The 24460-nt window shown below is 34.0% G+C and overlaps 1 protein-coding gene across 1 annotated transcript in view; it reads left to right on the top strand.

Moving 5' to 3' along the window:
• The window catches only part of LOC142982211 (uncharacterized), a 120607-nt gene that overhangs the window by 66360 nt on the left and 29787 nt on the right, over positions 1-24460 (top strand). The gene's annotated exons all lie outside the window — the stretch shown is intronic.

Below are 24460 nucleotides of genomic sequence, written 5' to 3'. Positions count from 1 at the left end.
ATAAAACAATAACCAAATAAAACAGCTTCTTAACATAACTTTGCTATTTTCTGTGCTTAGCAAAGTTTCTCTAAAGTCGCCTGTTCAGCTTAATGATAAACTAACTGACGTTACTAAGAGCTCAAGTCAACACTAAGCAGTATTCCATCTCTGATCTCTCGCTGATCGTTTCCCGATAAATGTTCGCGTTAGATTATAAGCCCTCACTTTAGCAGATAACAATCATAGCTATTAAAAGATATCTACAAATAACTTTAAAAAATGTGTTTGTTTTTAATTTAAACTTACAATAGGTTTAACACAATGTTATAGGTAATTTAAAGTTGTTGTTTACGAAGTACTGACAATTGAAACGTATTCACTGTTTTAAATTTCAATTTGCGCTTCTACAAAGTAACAATCCGTGTTTTCGAAGCTAATGGAGTAAATCCTAGAAAACTGCAATAACAAATATTATGAGCAGAGACAAAACTCGTTACTATTTTCAGTGGAAATAATTGCTTTATCTACGCGAGATCATTACGTGAGATTAAATTAAGCTACACAAACATGTTTAGACTAAACAGTTTAAACCTAATTAACTGTAAACTGCTCAATGCACACTGTTCAAAGACATGCTTTGCCAGTTTATTTGATAACCAGCGTTCTAGCCCGAGTTCGTTAAGGACAATTTTATCCCGTTGCGTCCATACCCTTTAGACTTTTGTGTCTCTTACAAACCCTGCACGTACAGTTCGAATTTAGTTTATTCGTTAAAAAGTTATGCGTGTATTCTTTATATGATTAACTTTTATTTATGGAGTTTTTTTTTAAAACTGCTCAATAAAAGATTTAAGTTTCAAAATTGAGCTCCTATGTGTAGTTCATACATATTTATCGATAGCTTAGATGTCCGGAATCGCTCCCTAAACTCGGTTCGGAAATTCGCAATCTAAATTCTTGCCGAAAAATGTTCGCAGATTGAGATTTCTGTCTCCAGATTTTTGTGATAACAATTTAAGAAATAGGTATTTTGTCATTAGATTTTTTTTGGCATATATTTATGTGTCTCAGTGTGAAATATAAGACTATGAGCCGATTATAATTATTTATTAGTCAGTTAGCTTTAATCGACTTCAAGACAGTGTCTTTAAAATACTTCGTATCAAAATATTAAGAACGCTATAATCCTTAGATCCCGGTAACGTCAACAAAGACTAATTAATATCCCGCAAAATACAATTTCCCTACAATATAATAAGTTGGGAACAGTGTAATTGAATCCTAGTCGTTATAAGTTACAAAGGCAAGTTGCTGAACTTGGTGTATCAACCTTAGCCGGCGCTTGTGTGAACCCGAAACAACTTTGTGTTCTCTACGATACCTTTTTGATTAACTTCGTTACATAAGTTTCACTTAGGTAGTAAAAAATAACTTTTGTTTCGGCTTTGCAAAGTTTCGAAAAAGATACTGAAAAAGATATCCTGCCTATCACCAACTATGTGCGTTTCACCTTCGCGCAAAGGGGAATTACGACTTACAATAAACCTATTTTCTGCTTCCCGCTCTTTTTTCATATTATTGCTCAGATAGATACTGGCTATATTTGCAAGTCTAAAAAAATACTGTATTATGAAGTTGTAATAGATATCGTGATAAGTCACAGAAGCGCGCGAAAACAATGACAGTAGCTGTCAAATGTAGACCAAAGACTATAAAACAACATAGAGTTGTACAAATACCGGGAAACAGCTATTTGAGCCTGAGCTCTATAGATTGGCAAGTTTAAAGCTAGTTATTTTTGCAAAACTTTTTATCCGCAATTTTACTAAAGTTTCAGTCAAAAGTTCTCAGCGAGTGGCTTTTGCTGGGAAATGCAAAGCAATTTTCCTAGGGAACTTTTCGTTTATCCATTCAAAAGGAGCTCTTTCACGGTTGATTTAGAGTTGAAAATTGTATGGTGGCCGTAGTACTGCACTGGTGCAATGCCCTTGACCGGTGTGGAGTGCCCCGGGCGCCTTCACTAAAGCCTTCAAATTAAATATTAAACTTTATTACGGCGACACCACTAGAATGTGAATGTGCTTATATTACTTGTGTAATGAGAAAGGTACAAACTTACGTTTACTTTAGATTATCATTAATTATTCATTAACGTTAATTTAGTTCGAATGGATTTTCAAACTTTTGGGTCTGTTTCGAGGGTAGATTAAAAGTTTAACATAAGAGAAAGCGCTAGGTCGTCTGAGTATGTATTGTAGTCCCTGTAAAACAGTGTATTTAACATCAAAGTCACAACGAAACATAAACATAAATTGTATTCAGATAAGCCGATGTAGGTATAAAGTTGTTTTGATACTAAATGTATTTCCGTCTAGAGAGCACAATCGCTTTACGAGGTGCCTCACTTTAATTAAACCGTTCGGGCTCGAATCTGAGCACTTTTGGTGACAAATTGGTCTATAAAATGTGTATACGTTTACCTTCACAGGTGATTTTTCACGAAAAATAAATTCAACACTCCATCGACAGAGCCTGTTTGAATATTACAACTTATTTTTTGTTTGAATAATAGAAAGTTGTATCGTGGATCATTAACCCGCTCAATACTGTGGCTATTTTAATGGCGAGTCATTTTGCAATTATTTGACATTACATTTGCAATTTTGTGCAATAAGTAATAAAAAACTAATTACAAATATAGTAAACAAATAGGTGCAGACAGTGCAGAGAAACCGCGAACTAATAATGACTAATTAAGCGTCGCGTCTGTCTACGAAGTTTGTTTTGTCTTACACTGCACAGATAGTGATGCAGCTAATTGCATGTCTGCTTCGTATGGAACGCCATTAAAAACAATACCACTTTGAATTCAAACTCGAAAAACAAAGCTCAGACATCAGGCAAAACATTAAAAAAAAAGTATCGTTCAAATTTAAAATTGAAAAAAAAGGTACAGACCAAGGCAACATAGAATATTCTAGTTGAATAGTGTTGCAATAAAATTTAGATTGGCCTCTCGTCCGGTCCGGTGCCGGCTACGGGCCGGTATTGATTCCGCCGGAGATAGGTCGATAGACGAGCGATACATCACATTGTCATGGAGTTCTCATGGGAAACACGACACGATGCGATCTTTGATCGCCTTCCAATAAAATACCACTTGCTAACAGTGTGAATGTGACAGTAGAATAAATCTTTGTTTGTTTTATATTTTTTAATTCTAATTTTGTTGAATAAGACTCAAATTTAAGACAAATATCGTACCGCAATATAGCTACGTTAGTGAATAACTTACTTAACTAAAGGGTTGTCCAATGTGGTCAGTTTAGTCTGAATAAGAACTAAATGAATCTAAATATACCTTTACAAGCGGATCCTGAAAAATCTTTTGAATACAACACATATTCATATTTAAAAAAAAAACAATGTGTTCAGCGTTTTCAGAATAAAAACTAAATAAATTTTGATACTCCTTTTTTAATTGGATCCTGTCAATCGTTTAAATGTGCCAATTATTCATATTTTTTTTATATTTTTCATAGGCTTAAGAACAAAGATAGTGTCTGTAACAATGAGGTAATATAGCGGTTGGGTTGGGTCGATATGTATGCGACATCTGAGGACCAATTGTCATGGAAAACGCCTTGCCTACGACGTGATATAATGTTATCTTTATTATATCTAGCAATAGCATTGTACTAGGTCCTGTTTTGTCTAGGCTGAGTTATACGTGAGTACAATATTCTTCAACAATTAATTAATTTTCTTACTACTGAGAATTCCTACGTTATGTTAAAAACAGTTTGAGCAGAAATGTATTTTATTCATTAGATGCTACCTTACTTTGCGGCATTTATCATTTATTGACAATAAACAAAAAAGAACGAATCAATTTTCTGAACTGCTTCTTATTCCATTGTATTAGCCATACTCCTTATTCCATTTATTTCATTAATTTGAATTCGAGTCTATTTTACCATCGTTATCCTAAGAGGCACAATCCCGTCTCCTCGCCGCCATTCTTCCTACCACACCTATTTTTAACCGAACGCTAAATCCCATTATTTCGTCTAGAGTACCCGTTTGCAGACGGCTGCATTCAACATGGCCGACGATCAATGGTCGCCATGGCAACGCGTCGGGACCGCTCAGCTGGCCTGAAACATTCTGAAACCAAAACACGATAGAGATACAAATATATAATACAGCCTATGAGTGACAGAGATGGAACATTCAGGGGAAAAGCATGGGGATTGCGTGAAAAGGATACCATAAGGATAATTAAATTTGACTCGGAATAACTTCGCAAATATAGGTTAAGTGGGTATAACATGTTGTATAGGTATTTTTTTCATTTTCAGTAATAAATATGGCTTCATAAAGTAATTGTAGCATTTAAATAACAATAAGAGTTCCTGTTATTAGCTTTATTAACTTAGAAACAGTTTTATAGTTTTATTTACTTTCAGTACCAACTGCTAAGCGGAATAAAATTGAGTTTTCTAAGCACAGAATTACTTACTGTTAACACAGAATTTAATATCAACAACCATCTGACTTTATCTTATTTTATCGTTCTTTTCTATTTACGTATTTTATTGCAGGTGAAAATATTGTAGTAACAATATAACTAATATCTATTAAAATAATATCAGGCGTAATGTAGTATTTAAAAGATTATATTTTGTTTACTTTTGTCATGTCATTGCGTAAACACAAATAGGCTTTACGTCAAAGAACTATTATCTTGTGTATTTGACAAACGACTAGCACAAGGCTGAAAGATGTGTAAATCTTTGTTTAAAATGTCAACTTTTTTATGGCTAAAAGGAGCGAGCGTAATGGGGGCACCAGACAGTCTAGCACACACACACACATACACACGAACACACAAGCATATGTACCTGTGTACTGAACCCGTGGTTGTACTCACACCTTGTCATCTCGCTTTGATCACAAGCGTAATAAACAGCACGTAATCTGCGTACAAACTTTATTGACATCATAAATTGCATACTTTTTTAACGTTCAGCTATAAAAAATGTAATATGCATCACAAAACGGCTTTAATAATAGTCCTTATTGAAAAGAAGATAAAAAATAAGGTGAATATTCTATCTATTCTGAAGAAAGAATACTGACTAGAACCTTATGAAATTCGTTAAGAGGTTTATGAACTCGATATCGTGACCTTTCTTCGTACTTAAATTGAATTTTCATTAAATCATTTTCTTATAAAACTGCAAGACAGAATTACGAAGTATTATTGGAATGTCACTTAGCTGCAGCGCTTGAAGAAATCGATTAATATTACTTTATCTGTCTACAAGAAGATATAAATATATTTTTATATATTCATAATTAACACAAGAAAAGGGCAGATTTTTGAAAAAGTGACCAACTTTACTGTAACAAAGCAAGTAAATTAATAGATTGATTAATTAAAATTCAATGATGTGTAAGATATAAATCACAGCGTTACCGCCAATATATTATTTTATCAGTACGACACAAGACGATACGCCTGTTACGACTCAAATACAGCGAAACTAATAAAGTATCAAGTAACAACAAAAACTATTAAAAGTTAATAGGATAGGACTCAACGTAGTTACTTTTAAGGGTCTGGCTCCAAACATGGACGTTATGGCCCCACTCGATTAACTAATGACATAAAGGTTTTAGGTTTACTATCAATTTCCGCTGGCTATTTATAGCGACCGCCTTGGAAAAAGCTACACAGCACAGCTTTTGGTTTTGAGACGTTCAAATCCGCATTCTTAACCTATTGTAAGCTGTTATTTATTTAATTTATTGCTTATTACAAACAAATTTCGTGTCAAACATTCTGAATATCCATTTATATAATGTTAATTTAACTTTAACTTTATCCTCCCAAAACAAACACAATGTTACTATACAATTGACGGAACACGACAGACTTGATTAATAAAAAAAAAACTCCGACCTTTCTAGACGAGGGAATTTATTCATTCAGCCAGGTTGACCGTTTCAGTGCTTTACAACCAGTGAGCTAAACGCAAACGGAACAATTTAATTGAGGCGAACGAACCTCCCTGGCGGGAATACTATCGGAACAACGATAGGACGACATTGCCAACCCGATAGGGTACCGTGAAATAGAGATTCTAATGAGGAAACTACGAGTTACCAAGCTAAGTTCAGGAATCGAAGTGAGGATACCGCTGTCGACAGAGTAGATAAAGTAGTTAAGATTGCACGTCTTGATGCAGCGTAGTGATGTTTTGTTAATAAAACTTTGTGGTCTGTGCTTAACAATCTACTCTATATAAGGATACCATGTAAAATTCTTCCCTTTAAATATTGCAATCATTTGAAAATGGTTTCTACTTCAACTACTGACCTGTGTAGGAACAAAGAAAGAGAATTTCTGACTTTCATTTTACTTGCCACATCGCCAAATACAAAATGTAAGAAATAATATAGGAATTCTAATATTTAAAGCACTAAGAAAATTGTACACCTAACAAAATAGTTTCGTCGCTCGACAAAGACACTGTGTGAAACCAGGAATGTTAGAAGTGAGATAGTCTAATAGAATATGTTCCCCAGTGTTTGCAAGTTCACGAACTCGGTGTGAAGACGCTAATCATACTGTTTACGGGTGTTCTAACCAAATTACTGGCACTAATTGAGTAAGTTCATCTCAGGTCGATAGATCCGTTGCCTCTATGCCAGTCAATATACCTATTTAGTTCATTAGTATCAGTTTACGCCACAAGTTCGTTACGATTTTGGAATTCCAAAATATGTAAAACGATGATTGTATTTGTTGATTACTTTTACCGATATAAATAATTAATTACCCAAGACAAGACTGATTTGAACAACTTAATAATATAGAATAGAATAGAATAGATAACAACTTTAGATACTATGTTGTCTGAAATCTATTTCAAAAGCTAATAGACTTTTCTTTCAACAAAATACTCGACTTATTTCTCACTAACTAGTTAAACGGTGTGAACTGAATGTTGCAATAAAACGCAGTTCAGCTACATTTCGTAATTCCGACCAGACTAGGCACCTATTAGATTAGTGCAGAGTGATCTTGTCTACGTTAGTAAAATAAAAGATTTATTTATTAACAGTAAAAGAATAGACAATGCCACAGATACAAACCTTCTTTTATAAAAAAATCTTTTTAAATTAAACTAATTGCGCGGGAAACTAGCCTAGGTTTCCTTTATCTGTAATGTTTTTTTTCTGTGTAGGTAAGTGGCCAGTAATATTGGGTGTACAAATAAATGTTTCTTTTCCCTCAAATATCCGAGTTAAGTAAAGCGAATTATTAGAAAGACAAACGTGAAGGAACACGCGGATGAACGCGTAACCAATGGGACAGATGAGTGATCTCAGTTTGACGTGATTCGGAATTCTTACGACAATACTCGTATATATTTTCATCTAGAATTGTTTTTACAATACTTTTTTTTCCTCATTTTTTCCTTGTTAGTGTAAGCTAGGGAAACTATGTCCAACAGCCACGGATTTGTACTTTTATTTACCACTGTTTTACGTGAAGTAAGTTTAGGTGAAGGTGTGCCCATCGAAAAACACAATATGTAATTTTAGTTCCGTGTAACAGGAAGTCTAGTCTGTTACCAAATACCAGCTTGTAACCATCCCACACCTCTTGAAATAAATTTGAACACATTATAAATCCATTTTACAAACCCACTGGTACAGTCAGTGCTATATTGTTATTGTAGTTGCAATAAAAATAACTTTTTATGTCCGTTAATTCTTAATTGTTAAACGTGAACCTTATGACCATAAATGCGTAATAATGGTAGCAAATAATTTGTGTAATTTAGTCCACGACCGCGAGCAGAGGCTAAATGTCATACGGCGTGTGTGACGAATATTGTGATTGATGTACCTCATGAACTTGTTGGACCAACGAGGTGAATAATGTTCACGCGAAACGTATTTACGTTGTTCTTTCGTTTTATTCCCCCGCTTTCGGATTTCCACAGATAGTAAAAATGTTGTCAAGGAGATACAATGACGAATAACCTCTTTTGTTGAGACGAAGAATCTTTTAATAAGAATGGGCGCACAATAGCTTCTAGCTCTAGAAATAACTAGGCCACAGATTACAATTTAATATTGTTAACCATAAAAAATGGTTTTTCTTCCACTTTTCAACAATCCTGCTTATAAATTTTCCGAAAGTATCGATCTTTCAAGTCTGAAACATGATTTCCAATTTTTTAAGGTTTCATAAAAGCCAGCAATTTCCTTTTCATTAATACATGAATGAACTATGATACTATATTATACTACAAAAACTAACAAAAGTAGAAAGTTGCTCAGTTTAAATGCAAAGGTGTCGCAGGGTCGCGTCAGGCTCAGAATTATGATGAATGAAACACTTACCTAGTTACTACAACCCGGTATTTAATTTTAGGAATTGCTCATAATATATTACAGTGGCCAACATCACGCAGTGTTTTATACGATTCTAAGAAAGTGAATAATGAGTTGATTGATTGACGACGTCGAGGTGTCCCCAATACGCGCAAGGTTGCCGCGCATGTGCGCGCGCGCATGCGTGGGCGAGGAACGCATGCGAACGAGACGCGGCTGGCATGCTTGGCGACGAAATAAGACTGTCTTGTTAAGTTACACTGTATGTAAAATTAGAAACGAATTGCAGATTAAATTAACTGATAGAAATAGAAACTCTTTTTATACAGGTCCATGCCTAAATTCATATTTTTTCACATAAGCCTAATATAAAAATAGATAACAAATCTGCTTTAATATCGAATCAAAATATTTTCGTAAAATTGACTAGAACTTGTAGCGTAGGTTTCAGGCTAGCCAAAGAGCACTAATTTTATCGTACGAGCATAATTATTCAACACATACCGGATTACATAACACAAAACTTAAATATTTCAGCTGCAGTTCAACCCTACTTACATAAAATAAAATTTATTTTCGTTGCCACCTTTTTGTTACAGAATGCACAGATTATCAATACAATAGCAAGAACCGTGCATATAATGTATTTTACACGCGATAATATTCTCACCGCGTATCATTCATTATTAAATAATGAATGTGGTGACAGTTTTTTATGTTATTCTGTTGAGTTCATTCAAATAATGTTTCTGGAACTTTTTTATAATTGTGTCTATTACTCTAAAATAGTAAGGATTTTCTTTAGTATTTTTAAAAGATTAGAAGCAGATGTAACCGTGTAACTAATAGGATGGCAAACAGTGAGTTAAAATACAACAACATTATGGTGAAATGTCGACACCTATGATAGTTTTGTTTTCAAATGTCACAGATGTTATTTTATCTTATTTCAGTCATGCAAACTGTAGCGAGATTTTGACATTAAAATGTACCGCAAAAATAAGTACCTAGTTTGTTTTTTAGGCGCTGATCAGATTTTGATACATTTTTCGATAGCTAGCCCGTTGTCGATAATGGTTGAAAATTGCGCCACTGAGTTGACCCAATGATTTCGAAAGATTCAAGTGAAAATGTCAAATGTTTTCCATTGCCTACGAAATTGATGTTTAAATCACATTTATAAGGTTAACATAATTAGCGATTCCTGGTAAGAACATTCCCCTGTTGACGACAGCTGTATAAATATTCTGTACTCCCAATAATTTTCTCTCGGAAACAAATTCTTTCACATCTGAAGCAATACTAAATTAATTCAGATATCAAACGTTGTCGAGTATTTATATGAACGTTGTACGAATAAGTTATAACAATTTAATATATTAATTAATTATAAACATAACACAATAATTGTACATTTACCTTACGTAAAAGGATAAATTGTAATAATTTCCTTTTGAGTGCCTATTAGCGGTATTGTAAACAAACTGAAATATTTTTGCTGTTACCACTTAGTGCAACAAGTATTTCCTTTAATGATTAATCTAACTACATCATACTTAGGGGAACGTATAGTATTGTTGGCCTCACTACAATCATCTATTTTGCTCATTGAACTTTATTGCAAAACAATAAGGACCTACTAATAACCAAAAATAAAATAAAAAACTTTTTGGTAGTTTAAATATGTTATAATTATAGGGAACCTTCTTTATAAGGCAACACATATAAGTGCAAAACGAGCAAAAATTTCTATAATACAATCCAGTTTGCTAGGGTTCCACTTTCATGTAAATCGGCTCACAGCCTTCCCAGTTAGTAGAATTTATTTCGTAAAGCCTACCGCCTGAAGGGGACACGTATAGTGAATACTAGGATTTTATGTAAAACCTGCGCTACTACGACGCTGTTGACACCTGCGACAAAACGATTATTATATGCCAGACATATTTTTTTGTATAACCTTTAGTTATTCTCATCCTAGACTATTTTTTCTTTTTTTATATTCAGATTATTTTTATTACACTTATACTATTTAAAGATATAAACAAAAGAATTAACGATTTGTGTATTACCTAAACTACAGATAAAATGACAGAAAATGTTTGATAATAGCTGTCAAAACTCCTGCTTGTCCAATATCCAGTAGTGGCAAAGCCGATAAATAAGAGCTAAATGTCATTTCACAGATCTATTTCATAACGTTTAATCAGTTTCGCTCCGGTTTAAAGATAATCCGCGGTTTGTATTGGGGCAGCATAAATTAATTTCATAACATTACGAATTTGCGTAGCATATTCTCTCAAATATCCAAGTTTTCTGCTAGATTAATGTAGGCACCAAAAGTTTACACATACGAAGAATGCGACCATTACATTTAATCGTTCCAACTTGTTTCAAAGCCAATATCCATATTTCAAACTGTAAAAAGCGTCAAAACTAAAAGGTCAGCTATTTTCATTTTCAGACTGAAACCTAGTCTAGAATATGAAACTTTATGTTTGATAGTCACAAAGCCAGAGGCACGTATAGTCGTATACTCATTAATAGTGTGTTTGGAACGAGTTACGAACTAATTTGCCGACGGACTATATTGAAATTTTGTCAAAACCAACTTTGTTTTTGCGTGGGATTAATGAAATATTCGCATATCATTGTTCGTAGGAATTTGTGAAGGGTTCATTAGAATATCCAATGTATCAGACGAGCCACGCGCTCTAAATAAGCACAACAATATACATATTTTTTTGTTAGGTTTAGTCCAGTGTCGCAGTAGAGATTAACTCAGCAATCAAATGTACAATGGACCTTTTTATATAAGGCTTTTTATCTGTAGATTACATCAAAAAATATTCGTTCATTTAAATTCTCAATCCTCGTATACACAGTATAAGTAATTCAGAATAATATTTACCTCCAATAATTTAAGCTTTCCTAGTACTAGAATCCTAGTAAGTCCTCCCAAAAACTTTATCACGTTCATAGAACGCTAGTTTAGCGTCCATATATATGAGAAAACCAATAAATAGCATTTTCCCCGCTACTTTCTCTCAAACGCTAAAGGATTAGCGCAATAACTCTCTTTTAGGTCATCACTACAACAGTTTACGGGGCTCTGGGGCACAACCCGACAATTTCAAGTAATTTCAACATAACGAGGTACGCGCTACTTGAATATCAAAGTATCAAAGCGCCTCGGTATTACAGGTGGAAGCCAAACTACCACAAAACATCAAAACCTTCTCAACACAAAAATAAATATTCCCCATTTCATAAGCGATACGTTAAAGGAAATTTAGGGATCCATCAATGCGAAGACGAATTTCTTTACAACTTATGGATTGATACTTTCTAAGAGATTGCATTGATTGATACAATAATCGTTACTTTTACAAAAAAAATATGTGAATAGACATACAAAATATACAACTATTAACAATATCTTAGAACAAACTTCATCCAATATACGATTATTTATTATAACTCAGTTTTGCGTGTTCCAGCCCTCAAAAGTCAGTTGAAAGTCAAACTGTTCCACTACTTAATTCGATGTTTTTAAATAACCGAAATTGATTGAAATATGCTCGTAATACAAACAATTCGGATGGTAATCCTCAGCTTTATTTGGGAAAACGTGAGCAAACTACGAGGCGCGTTTTTATTAAACGTGATTTTATCGAATAGCAGATTCATCATGCCGGAATGAGGGATACGATATTAAATCTCTCTTATTTATTTAGCTCAGAATGGTTTTTTATTTGTTTTACTCGAAAGTTCACCAATTCACGTTAAGTTGGAGTGGATCGGCAAACGTTTAAACGAAATGCAAAATCAGATAGATTAAATAAATGTAAATGGTCCTATAATAAACCATCGGAATTTTGATAGTGATCCCTGTAAAAGACAGAAGGTATTTGGTTTGCTATTATGAAATCTTTATATTAATAAAGATAGAACTTCTAAAATAGCACATTTCATAACACAAATCCTTTTAGCGAATATTCTTTTATCCAACAGCACACCAACTCCACCTATTTACGTAATAAATAAAGTCTAAAACAACATTAACCCGTATCCAAAAGTTTCATTCATCAAGCGAGTGTCGGACTGTTGGCAAATTTGGCGATGTTGCCAGTGTTGGTGTATAACCTACACTTTTTGCCACTCGCACTTTATTGACAGTGTGTACCCAGGCTGAGTTTACGCGCCAAATATATTCAGCGTACGTTAGCTTTTCTAAATGCTAATGAGGTATAACAATTTACATTTTCAGAGGTTTATTTCCATGGTAATAAAAGCGACTTATATTGGGTGTCTTGAACGTAAACCTCTATTTTCAATGTACAGTTAAAGTACGTAATTACTTATTACTTATGGAGTTTAAAAGTTGTAATGGCAAGAACTTTAGTAGCGCCTGTAGCGCGATACTCTACCACTGTCGACTATCAAATCTGATCAGCGCCTCTAGTGGACGCTCAAGTAACTATTTTTGCAGTAAATTTTAAATATCAAACTCTTGCCTTTTTCGGCATTCATCTTGATTACGACTAACTTTGCCAGATCTGTACCTAAGTAAGCTTTAAAAAATGGCTAATCGTTTAAACTAACAGTCCTTGAAGGAACGCATTAAAAGATTCAGTTGTCAACAATACAAGTTTTCGCAATGATCGAGGTTATTCATAACACAAAATCAATGCAAGCTCCCAAATCGGGAGAGCATTAAATATTATTATGAAACTTAATGATATGTAAGAGTATTATGGTCAGTGATACCTTGATCTTAACTTGTTTCTTTATCACATTACTTACATACGTTCACTGTTACAATACGATTTTGGACATTGCCTAACTTGGATGTACTTGCCAAGCTTATACTTGCTAGAGTTAATTACGATTGCCTCTATCCAGATATCAATCAGTTATATTTTAATCTCTAAACATCTGTTCAAATTAATAAAGTATTGCAAACTGTTTGAAACCTTTTAATACATTTCAGTTACAATATCTTATCGATAAACAGCGTTCGCGGATTTTGTATTATTTTCTATTCATGAAGTGCTAACAAACTTTTCAGCTCAATTGGAAACAGATATCTCAATTCGATATTTTAGTTTAACTTTTGCACAGAAGTACGGTATACCTATACAGTTTTTGAGATACATTATTATATAAAATTTCTGTAAAAACGTGGTAGGAATTTTAAGGAGTAATTCGAGAGGAATTTGAATATGTATGAGACCTAGGACAATCATAAAACCGTACTTAAAAACCATGAAATCGTAAAAGTAAGACGTCTTCTCGCGATAAGAAATAACTCGGAGTGGTTCAGTAAACGAAAGCTAGTCAACGACTCATGAAGTAAGACTTAACACTAAACGTTTTTACGATTGGCGCAATTGTGCGTCTATGGCGGGCTGGTATTACCGCTCAGCTTTATGGTTCCCTCGGAACACAGACGTTTCAAGTTACGCATTAATGTTTACTACCTATGGCTTGTGGGATGATGTTCACACCTATGGGCGCTGTTTATCTCACTTACGTTCTAGAAATTTCTTGTCTAAAGGCGAACGGAAGATAGAAAGAATGATGATGTAGATGGTTCCGTTTTCATTTCTTTCAAGTTGGTATAAAAATACAAAAAACTCGAAGTGATGGTTTATTGATTCGTTAAAAATGGCACTTGCATGCAGTCCCCGATCCATAGGTGATCATTCTATGGAAAAATGTAATTGGGGTAAATATTGCAAATCGGGCGGAAATTTTAGAGCCTTGTTGCTAAGTAAGCGTAAGCGTGAACTATTTCAGACAATTCAGACTCATATAATCTTAATGCAAAAGGAATCCATCGCCAAGAAGATGATTATCCAGATTCTCATCCGTTGGGCGAATTTGCTGTATAAAACGTGTCAAGGTCAAAATAATATTTACATTGTTTCTCCTTATTGTATCAAATAGCTGTAAAAAGTTCTGTACGATGAAAAACTATCTTTATTGTTAGTGAAGGCAATAACAATTTTATGACCTTTATACCTGTTATAGGATCATTAGTGTTGGCATTGTTTACGTGTATTTAGGCCGTGACCTCTAAACAGACCCCGTCGGTAAAGAGTCATAACATGACCTGAATCCAATTCTCCTCTTTGTAACAACGCCGAACTATTCATTTTTATTCCACGAAAGTTTTAGTTTTATAAGTTCTCCAACTGTCTTTATAGGGGTCATTATAAAAGGTTTATCTGGAATGGGTCTGCCTCAGGTCGTTCACTTTAGTGACCGTTTCGATCTTGAGACGTTCAAGTGATCATTAATTTTGATATTCCTAGCATCAGATTAATTAAATTATCTAGGTTTGCCATTAATGATTCTTCACCTCGACATCGTGATTTCAGAATATACTTTCGTTTTTACGCATCTTTAAGCGTTGTCTTAAACTTCTCTACGTGAAAATATATATTACATAACAGATTATGATAATGGTTTTCCACATTTTACTAAATTTACATGGAATAAAAGAGATCTGCCTACGCAGAGCATCCGCTTTGTTTTACATTTTTATGTAAATCGCCGAACAATACGTAGGTACTCTAATATATTTTCTATTAACAGTCACAATATGGCGAAAACAGGACGAAGGCTACAAAAAATATGAATAATTTATGGTTAAATTTGTTTAACGACCGAATAAACAGCCTATGACACAATATGGAGATAAACCTAGACTCCATTTTCTTCAACAAATATTTGGCTTCGCTTTAATAGGTCCCTACGGGCTATTTTGATGGTAGCAATATAAAATATCGGTACCATCTGACTTTGCGTAACATTAGGCAACATTGTTTCTTAGATCTACGGTCTAGACATTCCTCGAATACCTCGATTAATATTTAACCACCGGTTCGCAAACTCACCAAGATGTCGAAATAGAATAAATTTAGTTGTAGTTCTCTTGAAGGTAATGTACATATTTAAGTTTATTCAGTGAGAGTTTCAGCTATGAACTCCGCGATACTTGAATTAATCAGATGGTAAGAAAAGCGCAAACCGTCCGAGCATGATGCACATATATTTTCCCCTTATGCTGTTGCACTATTTCAGTAGCATATTTTAGCTACTTATTAACATAATACTTATTTTTATATTTCTAGCCTTTCAGCGATCTTTTTAGTTACTCCTAGTTAATCTTATAGCAAGATATTGGATCTATAACGGCAACTAGCAACAACACAGCAATTGCGTGGTACTCATACCAAAAGCGTAGATTTATTTATCATTGAGCCCAAACATCGCTCGACTATTCCCGTTTCCCAATTTGGTGTGGTGCGAGTGCGCGGGTGCGCGCTGACATGCGCGTGCGACTATTTATACCACGTGGTCGGGAGCGTCACACCCCCGCCGCCGCCCCGCGCCCCGCACACACCCGCACGCCGCGTCTATCCCGCTCTTTATAAATATAGACCGAGGGAATCCATTGCGAATCGTACGTACCACGTTGTCCGACAATATTGATGTTCGATGTTCCCATTTGCGTGAGTCAGACTATAAAATTGTAAATAGACGTCGAATCCGACCTCTCGTATGTATGCATGGATACAGTATTTATGGTTCAAACTATAGCGATTGTTTAAAAATTGTGTGATGTTGAACAGCACTTGAGGCTAAAGTGGCCGTTAGTGTTGATGAGTTTTACATAATACAGGTGCGATTACGCGAATTTCTGCTCTTGTAATCGAACACAAGGTCTTGTATGCACATTTCTTCCGTACTGCGAAGAGATTCGGTTGATATATTGCGTTCCGTTTACTAGATTAGCAATTCTGAAAAGCTATTGACTCGACCGACATGTTTACTAACGAAAACACGTGTTCCAAAATACGTCTGCGTCCAGCACCATGCTCGATGTGCAAAATGGTTTTTTCCCCCAGACTTTAAACCAGAACGTTCATCGAAACATTTAAATCAACCAAATTTTAATTTAGGTCAAGAATACAATAATAAAGTTAATTCAGCTATCACAAAACAATCCTCCGGTGGTTTAAAAAGAAAGACAATTCTTCTAATGAAGTTATGAATTAAGTATAATTTGAATAACAAAGACGCTTTGTTGTAATTTATTTTCAAGAACCTACAGCCTAAAGTGGAATCCCAATCTTTATTTCCATTACAATAATCTTATTAAAATACATTTTATGTAAAGTAAATCCAAATCCTTTTTCTATCACAATATTCTATTTAAACATACATATTATGCAATCATTTGTTTAATTATAACAAGCTTACGTTGATAGACTCCTGAAAAAGGTTTACAGCTTCAGATATAAATCCGGATCATCCTATTAATGTAAATCGTAAGGCTTCAAGGTTTATTTAGACTAACGCAGTAATTAAACGTATTTTAATATTTATTATAGCAATACTGGACTAAAACAAGATACGGCAATCCTACTATTAGTGACTTTAAGCATTTTAAAATCAATTTTCATATTATAGTTGCTATAATATTTTTCTCTAGGTGTTGAAACGTTCGGCTATATGTATCTAGGTAGTCATTGCTAGTTCTTTTTTCAGTTTACTTTTATATTATATTAGCTCGAATATTTTTCTCCTCACTATTTAATGAGATGTAGAGTGCATCAAATAATAAATCACACGAAAATGTGCCACAGTAAAGTAAGTTTTTGTGAAACGTCTTTGAAATCTTGTACTACAGCACTCTGAAGATTTACGACATAATCTACATTTTCTTTTGCATACAGCACGGCACTTACAACTTGCACTAGGTATTTGTAAAATTGCAGAACGTCAACTAAGGTGAATAAACGCGACTAGGGAAGCATTAAAAAAAACGAACTTATAAACATTTGGTTAAATTTACATTTATAAAAAGTCAATACTTAAGAAATAAACTAGGAATGAAATCGCAAACACGCCATAACTTTTAAAAAAATGTCACAGTTTTTGAAAAGCGAAACAAATCGTGAAATCGGTCTATTCAAACACTATTATTCGTTCGGAAACATGTATGTATAAAGTTTTCTAGATAACGTGAAACTGAATTCCGGTGTTGCGAAGCATCAGGCAGGCCTAGTTGTTTCATAATACCTACGAGTTTACTTAGGATAACACTAGGCAACTTTATTACGACGAGCGCCGATGTTTAGGCTGCGGTTGCCTCATTTCCTTTGCATTGTTATGATGGCCCATATGAGATGTTATCTCCCGTACCCATATATTATATTATAAAAGGCGTATTCCCGCCCAAATGTTCAAGAAAATTCGCTTTTCTTTTCATCGTAGTGAATAAATAAAGGCATATTTATAAGTGCTGTTTTCATTTGCAGTGTAGAGTTAAATAATTGTATTTATTGTGCGTTTGGCGGCGGACATGTACACTCTCTAACTCGTTGCCAAATTATGCAGTGATTGGCATGTTCGATTTATTACGGCACGTAACTATTTTTAACTGAGGTGCTACAGAACGACAGATTAGAAATGCATTGGTATAAAAATAATCAAATGCGAGACAATTGTAGGCCTTAACATTCAATCGATAAGTTTGTTCGAATCTTAACTTTGTTTAGTTTGAAGTAAATTACAGAAATCTGAGTCAATCAATGCTGAAACGAGAGCAATCGAACATGAACAGTGATCTAGTTATGTTGTAGGCAAACTGTAGCGTGGTGAAATCCTGCCGTCATCCGTGTTGCGGAGATTGAGTTATGTCAATCTGCAACGACGCCTGCCGCACGAAAATGTCGAAGGAAATGTCAAGTGGAGCCTCTGGCGATAAGCTTTTCTTATCTTACTTTGAAACTGAGATTTATAAATATTATGAAAACATCGTAGTCTCGACCATTTCTTCGTTCTTTGAGACGTTGCGGCTCAATAAAAGAACATCGGAGTAACAGAGGAAAACAGTAATCATTGTTAACTAGTTTTTCCTACCGACTAGTTGTGTTTTACGAGCTTAAGTCTATAATCTTAAAAATATCTACGTAAATCCCTGACAACAAATTGTATATAAAATGTATAGAACTGTAAACAGCAAAAAAGTAATAATTCGTTAGTCTCATGACGACAGCCAAACATTACCATTTGTGTTCCCGTTAGAATAAGTTAAACAAAGACCGTAACGAAAATGATCTAGCTTTCATTCGCAGCTACATTGGCGGGACCCTAAAGTTTTCTTCTACAAACAATAAGTACATAACAAGGACAAAAAATGTGAACAAACAGTCATTGTGAAGAGTTGGGGGGAACGCTATTTTTACTCTATATTTGAGGAAATAAAACTGGGACGGTTATTAAACTTTTTCTTGGAGTTTTCCCGCTCTAAATGTAGAGATGTTTTTTTAGGTTTAGTTTTAATAAACTGACCAACCGAGATAGCTATACATACACGTACAATGTACATAGTTGTAAAAAGAGATAGATATAGTTTATGTAGACGCATTATTTTAAGTTTTAGATATATAAAATAATGTTGTGTTATCAAATGTCTAACTATCCTTAAATACTGAGCTATAATATTCTACCGTTGCGTCCAGTATTGTAAATGAATTAATGAATTAAATCGCATCCTATGAACATCATCTCGACTTGGCAAAAAATAATTTATCATATAAAATTCCAAAAGGCGTTGTAACTACAGACAACCGAGAACATCAGTCCTCGGAAAAATCACGAAAGATTTATTTTCTCCAAACAATATTTCCTTGGTTCTCACCGCTTTGTGCTGACTTAAGGACAGTTTGACATTTTGAGTGTTACTTAAATTACATAACGTATAATAACAGATGGGGAGAGGCCATTAGACGTCGCCTGCTTTACTTGACTGTCACAAGCAGCCCGTTCAGAGGAGATATTGCGGCAATAACCACGTTTATACCACAATTAATAAGCCTTTACGATTTTATTAGTAGAAAAAGTATGTAATAGGTATAATGATGATGAAGTTGTGTAACTTGATTAGGTACCGGTTGTAGTTTTATGAAGAAACGGTAAAATTGCCTAAAAGTTTTAAATAAATTAATTTGTAATTCGAGAATCAAATCAAATATTAGTTTTGAGTTTTACATGATATAATCGAGTACAACTTACTAATTTAATAAATATCTATCTAAATTAGTTCATGCTAATGGATTAATGTAAATTAATGAGTTTGCCATTATAGTGATGAATGTGTAGCAAATTCAGACGTAACATGACAATCGGAAGCGACACTCTACATCCGTTGCCAAACACTAAACATCCAACTATAATTAATTGCATACGTTATATTTTATTCATAACACGACGGTTATAGAAAGTCTTATTGATATCTCGAAGATCAACCAAAGAGATTTTATTGCCTGCTCGATTAATTCACAGAAAACTGGCATCATAAAATAAATCATAACCAAAACATATTGATATAAAAAAGTAATAAAATAATCTCGGTCAGCCATAAATACTCACACGTATAGACAAACACGCATAATATTAGCACATACGTTTGAGAAATTGAAACAATTAGCAGATTTATTTTAAGTAAATTATGTGTTGCCCAATACACAATAATATTCTAGTCTATATATTTGCTCACATACACAAAAGAATGGCTAATTCGCCCAAGGATAGAATCCTAAAACAGACGGATCATTATTAAAATTTCTAGACATCAAACTTAATTTGCTAGTTAAATATTGTAAAACTGTTCCCGATGAAATACCTATCACTGTTTTAATCGTGAAATACTTTGGTAATAAAAATTACATACGACCATTATCAACTTAACATCCGACAATCATAGTTTTATGTGTTCTTCACTGATGGATTTCTATTAGCAAACGTTTAACTATGAGCTACAACCATTTTGATTAATGAACCGGTTACACAATTTGAAAGTCCATAAATCGCTGGTGGTCAATTCACCTTCACTATAGACCCCGTGAGAACAACTTTAGAAGAATCCTTCATGCTAATGTAAGGATATAATCTATTAATCATCAAGGCAATCAATAAAAGATGGATCATTTTATTAACCAACAAACGCGTTAGGTAATGACTCCATTTGTCCATGTCGCGTTAATTGGGATATATTGAATGATTCGCCGTTTTCGATGAACAGGTGGTAATGATTTATGCGCCGTGGGACGACAATGTAATTTAGACATTTTTGTACACAGCGTAGGAGTAACAGTCATACGATACATTGTAAAGATACGTTACGGTATTCTAATATTTCATTGTATTGGAAAACAATATCTGAGGTTGTTGTTCCCTTTGTGGCTACAAGGCTTAAAAGATAAATGGGTTCACCGCAAAATCTTGTTCGGCGGTTTTAATATTCTGTAATCTCTTGAACGCAAGAAAATTATTTCTTTTTTTGTTTATTTCGCTTTTTGTCGCGAACGACGCTTGGCAAATACTTGAAGGGTTCGGCGCACCCTTTCAACTGTGTCAACACTTGCGTTGTGAACGTTTACCGCTGGTTTTTAATATTTCACTGATGAAAAAGTCACGCTTGTAATTTCGTGCGGAATCTTTCAGAAGCTACGATAATCCTTCGTCTTCATTTTGAATTATTCAGTAGAAGTACTTAACTAAGTTTTGACTGTGTCACCGTAGTTTAAAGTCCAAGTAGTTTTAAGTTTATTCCATTTAAATTTAACTACTTTAAAGGCACTAAGAAATTACTAAGGAAGCAACTTACAGAATAACCTAAGCACTTAATCTATCTCCATCCTATTACGGACAGAAAAACTGAAGTACGTAAAAAAGATTTATACCGTTCTATCAGCGCTATATCTACCTACAGTGGGATTTAAAGGATTTTAGTAGGCTTCTAGGCTGATGGCCTGACCCGTATAATCTCTATGAAAAAATGGATAGCCCGACTGCGTTCGTACTTTGTTCTAATATTGTTGAAGAGTTCTGAACATCAAGGATTCCTTTTATTACCTACCTCGAGTATGAAACGTCATCTTACATAATAAATAGGATCTATCACAAGCTTTACCCACTTCGAAGCCACTTTTATTGTACAAATTATATTATTAGTAATTCGTATGCTACGTATTAAGTATAATCATTTAACAAACAGTCTTTCAAGGTGCAAAGACAGAACAAATTCAGTTCTCAAACAGTTCAAAGTAAATCATGTTTTTACAACATTCATAAAATGTAGCGACACTAGCATAAACTGCGAGTAAATTGTACGTACAAGTCACAAAGGCGTGAAAAATGAGGGAGGCTTACAAAAGAAAGAATGACTGTGATTGAGCCGTCTCCGTGTCGCCCACATACGGGCCACGAAAAAAACTTTTTAACTCGCCTTTTCTGCCCGCTTAAGCATTGTAATTATGCTAAATGAATTTTCGGCCACCAACGGTCCATTCCGCAAAGTTTCAGGAGTGACGGATGTGATTTAACGTTGTTTAGTGGAAATTCTTAGAGAATGGACCGCTTAACTTTGTAGCAAATAACCGTGTAAAATTGCTGTTGTACAAACTTGTGTACTAGTTATATCGCAAACGTTTTCGCAGGAGAAACTCTTGTGTTCTTTAACGAATAACTCATGTTTTACAAAAGTAATTTTCGCTCTCGACATTTTCTGTAATTGCTACATAATTTTCCGTCCTGTGGTAGCAATGGCGATTATGTTCTTGGAACAAAACCTTCTTGTACAAATTATAATAACAAAACAATTTGATAATAAAGTATTTTAGTTTACTTCCTGAAATATAAAACTTCCGTACTATCTATATTTTATCAATGTCTATCTAATCTGACTCTTTAATAACATCCTCACATCATAAATCAGTAGGCAAGGGGCCTAGAGTCCTATTAAGATATTTACGATCTCAGTAGGATGTTGTTAGATTAAATGAGAATGTTGCTACGGACTATGGTTCGGACATAATCTCTAAATTGCCTCTTATAACACCCACGGGAAATGATAGAGTAGCGCGTTTGTTACTGACACCACATGGCACAAGTAGTATGTGGCTTAGTTCTAGACAAAATCAGAACTTATTTCAACGAAAATACAAAATATAAAACATCAAGGATAGCTTTATTCACTTTTTTATTTAACTCACTACTGTAAGTCTACTCAGTAGTTTAAGCTATTATCTTGATCCCACAAAAATATACATTAGTGGATAACTTATTCAGATTTGACCTATTTTTATAACGACAGATCTTAGTAATGAGTTCCATTATGACCGACCTCATGAATAATTTTACGAATATTTTATTTATCTTTCGGTAACTGGCATTATCCGGTGCGACCTTTGCTTCGCTATTGTTAAACTTGTACAACGGCGGGACGCTTCTGGCAATGGCGCCAACTAACTATGCCAAATTTCACACCTCCTAAAGTAGATTTTTCTAAAAAATCGTCGAGTGCAGTGAACTGCTTGATTAAAAATTATGTTAATGAGCAAGTGTCGCCAACGTGTGGGTAAAAAACCGAAATTATTGTCTCACACCCCAAGGGTTGCTTGCGTAGTCAAATAAACTAAGGTACGTTGTTAAGAGAAAGGGTTCTAGTTAATTTTCTGTGAAAAATATACTTTAGTAGCTAATAATAATTAGATAAACAGATTATGTTGTGTACGTAGACCCTATACTAAAACAACTCTATTTATTCCACACAACGCTCATGAATTATTTTACTTAGTACTTTCTTTAGTATCATACCTAGAGTACAACAAATGACCTAGCCCGGATTAGAACGTATGTACACGATACTAGGAAAAAGAGTTTAACATTCAACTCGATACTGGTTACCATTTCAAAGTGTGTTTCACAGTCTACGCTCATCTGAGGATTTGATACCATTTGCTTTGAAACACTCTTCAAATCTGTTGAATTCAAGAAACAAATACTACAGGGAATTTCAGTATTTTGAAACAAATGTGTCACACATATTTTATAGGATTATTTACCAGACACACATGTACGAATAGATCCGATAGATTTTGTTTAATAGTACGTTGCACGTGGATGACAAAATCTGTATTTTTAATAGATCGTCTAAGAATAAACTGAAGACAATGACATCGTCGCTTTATAAAAATGGGTTCAGCCGAACAGATTTTATATAAGAATCTATGAATAGACCATCGAGTACATGATTAAACTATTTTAAGTAAAATAATAATTCAGCGTTAAATGTTTTGTAGACGTACATACAAAAAACTTGAGATTCTTTATCAGTTGGTATATATATTGTGGTGTTAGTATATGTATTATTTTACTACGTATATAAATATGGATTTACCTGGATGGATAAATATGTATTTAAATATAAATACTTAGTATATATGCATAATATCTACTTCGTTGTTTAATCTAGCCTGATAATGGTCTTCTCTTTGTGTGAAACTTTGTTCAAAATGTTTATGAAACACATAGCTACTATAGCGAGCACGTATTTCGAAGTTATTACTGAATACGCGAGTGTAAGCTTATGTTTTCTCTTATTAAACCTACGGGTTGAAAGAAAGGTCTTACTTAATACGCCGAGAAACTGAAGATAATATTCCTTTCAAGATATTTTTCGTATTTGCTTTATAAGCGAAATTACTTGCATGAACTGTTTATTACTTGGTCTCAAGAATTATTGGTGATTTTATTCTCTCAACCAAAATATTGATTGATATATCAAAACTACTAACTTTGGTTATTATTTATTTTTAGTTCGTGTTCTTTTACAGGAGTATCTTATAGTTTAGCCCAAATTTTATTGAGAAAAGAATATTCTAGGTATTCTTATTGTAGAAGATTTTACTAAAAAAAATCCTTTCGACACTTAGTGACGAAGCAGAGCTAACAAGTTAATAGGGAAAAAAATGAATTTGTAGGTACAGAAACTAGTTCTATGCGCATATTAACTGGCACAACGCTTTTATTCAAAGTCGTGTGTTATTTAACTCTCAGACAGTCTTAAATTGCACAACAGATGTTACAATCTTGAGAATGGTCGGCATAACATCCAAACGACACTGAAGATCTTGGCATTATTGTCTAACACTAAGCTTAATTATAGAAACACAATGTTAAGAATCTAGTCGTACAGGAT

The sequence above is a fragment of the Anticarsia gemmatalis genome, chromosome 2, assembly GCF_050436995.1.
Source record: "Anticarsia gemmatalis isolate Benzon Research Colony breed Stoneville strain chromosome 2, ilAntGemm2 primary, whole genome shotgun sequence".
In the NCBI taxonomy this organism is placed as follows: Eukaryota; Metazoa; Arthropoda; class Insecta; order Lepidoptera; family Erebidae; genus Anticarsia; species Anticarsia gemmatalis.
Note: the sequence above shows the minus strand (reverse complement) of the source record. Positions and strands in the feature narration are given on the sequence as shown.